Below are 6,447 nucleotides of genomic sequence, written 5' to 3'. Positions count from 1 at the left end.
GCAGGGTCAGGGGCAGCCAGCATGGGCGCATGCATCTATAGACACATCTACAGACACACCAAGAATTAAAGAGAAGCTAAGGAGCCGGGTGTGGTGGGGCAGGCCGTTAAGCCCAGCACTGGGGAGGCAGCATCAAAAGCGTCTCTGTGGAGTTTGCTGCCAGTCTGAGGTACACAGCCAGCTGCAGACCAGCCAGGGCTACACAGAGAGACCCTGTCTCAAAACAAACAATCAATGACCACAGTATGCACTAAAAACAGAAGGAGGAAGGGACTGCCTCAGACTAGGATGTCCCGATAGGGCACATCATGTGGACATTCAGTGCTGACCTCCAGCGCCACCACATACCAGAGCAGCCTCGTCCACTTCCACCACCCTGGAACCCCTCCCCCCAAACTAAGCAACCAATAAACAGAGATGTGGGGCTGTGCGGAACTGGCTAGATTTTCTGGTTGATAATTACAGTGTGTGGCCCTTTGGAGAACAGTTGTTCTGTTCGCGTGTGGGAAGTTCCTCATCATATCAGGGCGTGACCTTTCTGGTGTCACCAGGTACCTTGAGAACAGGTAGCATGTCTTCAGGGAGGCGTCTTTACAAGTGTGCTTCCTGATGACGAGCCACGATGCCTGACGACCACCCCTAAGTGCCCCTAACAGCCAGAGGCTGCGTGCTAAGAGCTCCGGCTGCTCTAACAATCTGGGGATTGTTGACCTGCGCCTCCATGGCGGCTCACAAGCGTTTGTAACTCTAGTTACAGGGGCTCTACTGCCCTCTTTTGACCTCCTCCGGTACTGCATCCCTGTGAAGCACACAGCACACATAGGCAGGCAAAACAACCATATAAATAAAAGATTTTAAAATAAATGAAATAAAAGATTTAAAGCCTGAGGCTGGAAAGTGGGTAAAAGCGCTTATAGCCGGACACAGTGGTGCACACTTTCAACCCAGCACTCGGAGAGGCAGAGGCAGGTGGATCTCTGTGAGGGCAGCCTGGTCTATAAAAGAGAGTTCTGGGACAGCCAGGGCTGTTGAAACCTGTCTCGCCTGGGGGGGGGGGGTGTTCTTGCTAAGGGACCCAGGTTCAATTTCTAGCATCCATAGAGGTCCCCCACCTCCTTGGGCACCGGACACACATGTGGTACACAGATGTACGAGAAGGCAAAACACTCACACACACAAAATAATAAGCCTTAAAAAATGTATATGAATGCTGAGTACAGTTAGACCCTTCCTGTGGCTATTTTAGAAGAAACAGCAGCCCAGTTCTGCAAGCAATGTCCCGTGAGGCATGCCACACAGAACACGCTAAGTTCCTTCATCAGCTAGTTTTGCTTCCTTCCTGTGGCTCACATCTCCAAGAAGAGTGTGATCTTGAGACCCTGGCCATCTGCTTTCTCAGCCAGAGAGCTGGGGGTTATATCAGTTCCCACATGCTGCAGACAGAGCTCAGGGCTTTGTGCCTGACGGGCAAGCTCTCTACCAACTGAACACTCCCCTCTCAATTAAAAAAAAATAAAAAGATTGATTCATTTTATGTATATGAGTGCTCTGTCTTCATGCACACCAGAAGAGAAAACCAGATCCCATTACAGATGGTTGCGAGCCACCACGCGGGTGCTGGGAATTAAACTCAGGGCCTCTGGAACAGCAGCTGAGCTATCTCTCCAGCCCACCCCTCTCAGTTTTAAGGGGTGAGCAGAATCCTGTTGTTTTTCTTCCCAGTTTAGGGGAGGAAAAAAGGAGCCTGGGGCTTTCTTTTATTCACGAAACTTCCAAAGAGCCCCCTTGAATAGAAAGCCATCAGAGAAAGCAAAACAAATATATATATATAAAAACCGAACAAATAAAACACCCCAAAAGGGGTGTGTTTCAGCAATGGTGGCACACACCTTTAACCCCAGCACTCAGCTGCTAGAGGCAGGAGGATCTCTATGAGTCTGAAGCCAGCCTGGTTTACAAAGCAAGAACCAGGACACAGCCAGAGCTACACAGAGAAACCCTATTTCGGGGGAGGGGGAGGGAAAGAAGGGGCGGGGTGTGATAGTGGATATTTTGCGTAGTGTGGGAAGGTGATATGGGGAAATCCTGAGAAAATGGGAAAGAAAAGATGTTACCGTATGTGGGGAGTAGAGGAACACTGTGACGAGCCTTGAAGACAGGTGGATGATTCTAGGGTTCTCTGCGGAATGACATCGGAGTTCCTATACCGCAGACGGTTTTCTGCGGAAGCCTGTGAGGCTTTCCCCAAGCAAGCGCCGAGCGTGCGATCACTCAGGATGAGTGTGAGGGGTGGGCGTGGGGCAAGCCCGTCCTCTCAGCAGCTGGGAGGTGGCAGCAGGAGGATCTGGTCAGGCTCGAGGACGCGAGAGCTCGTGGCCAGCCTGTGCTACATGAAACTCTGTCTCAAAGAAGAAGGAAAAAAAAAAAGGATAAACTAGGTGTTCCCTAAAGTAGCACTCTCAAGATCGAAGTGACAGCAAGGTCATCAGGGGACCACTGACACCAGGGCCCAGCCCTCAGATCAAGGAGCCGAGCGGCCGCAAATCTTATTAGCTAATTTTCCTCAACTGACAGCGACCTCAGCTCGGAGCAGGCTCCTGGCTCCGCCTCTCAGAGGGCCTGCACCTGCGCCACTTCCTGATGTTCCTGTAGTTTTGAAGGTACCCACCAGGGGGCGCGCGAGGCTAGTGCTCCCAATTCTGGCTCCTTTTTTTTATTTTATTTATTCATTTACTCATTTATTTATTTATATTTATATTACCTTTTTTTTTCTTTTTGGTCTGTCTGTTCTGGAACCCAGTTCATAAAAATAGGGATTTGAGTGATAATAATACAAACTGTTAATAATGTAGTCAAACACACTGTGGGCATCATATATCTGCCGAGGAATAGCATCATTGCACCTGACAGTTAGGGAAATTGAGGAGCTACATTAACTGGTTCAGATTTAAGCTTTCTTTAAGTCTGGCGTGGTGCCTTAAGTATTTGGGAGGTGGAATCAGGATCATGAGTTCAAGGGCATCCTCGGCTAGATCTAGAGTTCTAGGTCGGCCTGTGCTGTGTGAGACCCTGCATTGTTATTATTTTAGCGTTTTGAGGGCCTTTCCACATAGAAAGGCTTCAGACTCCCAACCACCTGCCTGCCTTTGTCTTCCAGGTGCCGGCAATAAGGGCATGCACCACCACACCTGCTGAGGCCTTGTTTAATCAGCCCCCGAACAGAGCACTCGGTATGGCTTACCAGGTAAGGGCCCTTGACTACAAGCCTAATGGCCTGAATTTAATCCCAGATTAAATTCACACGTGGTAGAAGGCAAGAACCAGCTCACACGAGTTATCTTCTGACCTAGAAGCACACATGCACATGCTCTCTTTTTTCTCTCTCCTTTCCCCCCTTCTGTCTCTCCTCTCTCTTGTCTCTCTCTCTCTCACACACACATGCCAGAGAGATGGTGATGCTAAGAGCACAGGCTACTCTTCCAGAGAATCCAGCACCCACACTGTGACTTTTAATCATCTTAAGTCTAGTTCCAGAGAACCTGAAACTCCCCTTCTGGTCTTCTTGGACACTATACTGACACATACCCACATACACATAAACACATAAAAATGGAAATAAATCTTTAAAAAAACAGAAAGATGCTAATTAGGATGGCTCAGTGGTTAGGAGCACTTGCTGCTCTTGCAGAGAACATGAGTTCAGTTGCCAGCACCCACCCTGGGCAGCCCATGGCCTCCTGTATCCAGTCCTAGGGAGCTGGCCCTTCTTCTGGCTTCCATAGGCTTAGCACACAGCTACTGCACAGACAGGCAGGCATGCACATGTACACACACACAAATAAATTCTTGAGACAGGGTTCAGTCATGTAGCCCTGGCTGTCCCCGCACTTGCTGTGTAGATGAGGCTGCCCTCAAACTCACAGAGACTCCCTGAATGCTGGGACTAAAGATGCTAGCACAAGTTCATCACAGGTTTAGCTTCTTAAACAAAGCTTTAAACACTGGGCTCACTATGTAGAGGCTCTTGTCATGAAGACCTGAGCTTAGTCCCTGGAGCCCACGTAGTGGAAGAAGAGAGCACATTCCCGGGTGTTCCTGGCCTGTGCGTGGCAGATGTGGCACATGTGCACATGTGTTCTCTCCCAGCCCTCTAAATAAAAATGCACCCCTCCCTTTCCAGATACGCTTTCTCTGTGTAACACCCTGGCTGTCCTGGAACACACTCTGTAGGCTAGGCCGGCCTTGTACTCACAGAGATCTGCCTGCCTCTGCCTCCCAAGGGTGCTAAGATCAAAGGCATGCACCACCCTGACCAGCCTTCACAAAGGTTGAAATAGACCTGGCAAGGTGGCGCTCACCTGTGACCCCAGCACTGGGGAGGCAGAGGCAGGTGGATCTCTGTGAGTTCAAGGCCAGCCTGGTCTACAAAGTGAGTCCAGGACAGCCAAGACTACACAGAGAAACCCTGTCTCAAAAAAACAAAACAAAACAAAATTGAAATATTGGGTAGGTTTTCTAGTCCATTATTATAAAAGAAAAAAAAAAAAACCCATAATACTCAGTTGAAAAAAAAGTTGTAATAGATAAGGTTAAACAACAGTCTGTTGCCAGAAATGTCTGGGTGGACTCAAGCTTTTTCTGAGGCTGGTTCTCATGTAGCCTAAGGCTGCCGCTGAATTTGCTGTGTAGCTGAGCAAGGTTTTGGCCTCCCGATCAGACCCTGCCTCACGTCCCAAGCAGTAGGGTGAGAAATGGTGCCCTCCCCACCGGTTTCTTCCCACGTGGCCTTGCTGCTGCATACAGTATTCTCGGTTCCCTTTGCTTGAGGAAAGATGGAACCCGCCCTCGCCCCCAGGCAGTTCAGCTAGAGGATGTAGGTAACTGTCACCTGCATGCTTGGCTTATGCTCAGATATCTGATGTGCTAACATCCCGGCAAAACCTTCTGCACAGGGGGAAACAGCACAACAGGCTCAACCCACGTCCCCCTGCCCAACAACTCCCTGCAGCCCAGAATTACTTGCGGCCTCTTGACCTCCGGCCTAGCAACTTTCCTCAGCCCTGCCAGTCTTGGGAGATCCCCTGGGACAATGTCTGGTCTTCTCTTGGCTTCTTGCAGAAAGTTCAAGATAGTCTGGGAACGTCTATTTTTTCCAGTTTTCCATTTCCACCTGGGGTGCAAGCTGGTCCCTCATCCTCTGTGCCCGCTGTCTCCCCGGAACTGTTCCTGGCACCGTCAGTCAGGCGATGGGTCCCCTCTAAAACCTATCCGGAAGGTCTCGCTTGATTCCAGAACCATCCAGTCAGTCCAGTCGCTGGCCACAGGTTACCTCACAGGAAGAAAACGTACGAAGTCAGGGACAGCAAAGAAGGCCTGTCATGCCTGCCCTGAGGTGGAGGCAGGAAGACTGAGAGTTCAAGGTCAGCCCCATTATGCATGATTTAAAGCCAGGCCGGGCTACATGTGAGTCTGAAATTAAAAACAGAACAGCAAAAGTGTAGGGGAATCCCAGGCGAGGCAGCAGACAGCTTTAGTCCTTGCACTTGAGAGAGCAGCAGATTTCTGTGACTTTCAGGACGACCCGGTGTATGCCAAGTTCTAGGCCAGCCAAGACTTCATAGTTCTACTAAAGTGTGTGTGTGGGGGGGCAGAGATTTTACTGGGTTCTGGGTCACCCTTAAATCTTGACAATGCCTTTCTACATATTTGGTATACTGTTAGGACTCAGTCCAGGAAGTGCACACTTTACCACTCAGCTATGCTCCAAACCCTTCCTAGTTCAGAGATGGCACAACTGAAGCTTAGAGATTTCACATTCTCTTTTTCCTAGACAGGGTGCCCCTGTGTAACCTTGGCTGTCTTGGAACTTACTCTGTAGACCAGGCTGGCCTTGAACTCACAGAGATTCCCCTTGCCTCTGCCTCTGGAGTGCTGGGATTAAAGGCATTTGCCATCACACTCAGCTCACCTTCTCTTCTCCCTCAGCCCCAGATGTTTTACAGGTGTTGTAGGGTTGGCTAGCTGTGACAAGCACTTGTTGCTCCTGCAGAAGACATGGTTTCTGCTTCCTGAGTGTTGGGATTGGAGGCATGTGCCACCACCACCTGGCTGTCTGTCCCTGGCATTAGACTCAGGCCAGACCTTTCATGCTGTAGACTAGAATTCCGCTGTGATTAAAGTACTATTCAGCTTGGAGTGGAGCTCAGTGGTTGAGAAGTTTCATGACCGCTGAGTTTCAACTAAAAAAATTCTATATATATATATATATATTTTTTTTTTTAATTAGGGTTTTGTTTTACGTACATTGGTATTTTGTCTGCATGTATGTCTGTGTGAGGGTGTCAGGTGCCCTGGAACTGGAGTCACAGACAGATGTGAGCTGCCATGTGGGTTCTGGGAAATGAGCGCAGGTCCTCTGGAAGAGCAGCCAGTGCTCTGAACTGCTCA

The sequence above is a fragment of the Meriones unguiculatus genome, chromosome 1 (assembly GCF_030254825.1).
Source record: "Meriones unguiculatus strain TT.TT164.6M chromosome 1, Bangor_MerUng_6.1, whole genome shotgun sequence".
NCBI classification, from domain to species: Eukaryota; Metazoa; Chordata; class Mammalia; order Rodentia; family Muridae; genus Meriones; species Meriones unguiculatus.
This window is presented reverse-complemented; position numbering follows the sequence as displayed.